This window comes from Nomia melanderi, unplaced genomic scaffold, assembly GCF_051020985.1.
Source record: "Nomia melanderi isolate GNS246 unplaced genomic scaffold, iyNomMela1 scaffold0014, whole genome shotgun sequence".
NCBI classification, from domain to species: domain Eukaryota; kingdom Metazoa; phylum Arthropoda; class Insecta; order Hymenoptera; family Halictidae; genus Nomia; species Nomia melanderi.
The window spans coordinates 3,469,516-3,470,470 of record NW_027475130.1 but is presented as its reverse complement, the minus strand read 5'-3'; positions in this window follow the sequence as shown (position 1 = coordinate 3,470,470).

Here is a 955-nt window from a genome sequence, read left to right as displayed (position 1 = left end):
TTGGGTGACGGATTCCGAATATCTGTAATTTTCTCGGCCCCTCGTGGTCCGAGGTCGATCCCATTGCACAGATTCATGCGCCAGGGCCCCCTGCAGATAATTCACTTTGATTTATTGCGCTATCTCTAATTGCACCCGAGATATCACCAGATATATATTGGATTTTTCCCTGACCCTGAGTGTCCGACTCCATGAGACGGTGGTTTTCTCGGCCCCTGGTGGTCCGAGGTCGTTCCCGCTGCACAGATTCATGCGCCAGGGCTTCCTGCAGACAATGCACTTTGGTTTATTGCGCTATCTCTAATAGCACCCGAGATATCACCAGATATATATTGGATTTTTCCCTGACCCTGACAGCCCGGCCCCATGAGACGGTGATTTTCGCGGCCCCTGGTGGTCCGAGGTCGATCCCGCTGCACAGATTCATGCGCCAGTGCCTCCTGCAGACAATGCACTTTGATTTATTGCGCTATCTCTAATTGCACCCGAGATATCACCAGATATATATTGGATTTTTCCCTGACCCTGAGTGTCCGACTCCATGAGACGGTGGTTTTCTCGGCCCCTGGTGGTCCGAGGTCGTTCCCGCTGCGCAGATTCATGCGCCAGGGCCCCCTGCAGATAATTCACTTTGATTTATTGCGCTATCTCTAATAGCACCCGAGATATCACCAGATATATATTGGATTTTTCCCTGACCCTGACAGTCCGGCCCCATGAGACGGTGATTTTCGCGGCCCCTGGTGGTCCGAGGTCGTTCCCGCTGCACAGATTCATGCGCCAGGGCCCCCTGCAGATAATTCACTTAAGTTTAGGGCCCTATCTGTAAGAGCAGCCGAGATATCACCAGATATATATTGGATTTGTCCCTGACCTTGAGTGTCCGACTCCATGCGATGGTGGTTTTCTCGGCCCCTGGTGGTCCGAGGTCGTTCCCGCTGCACAGATTCATGCG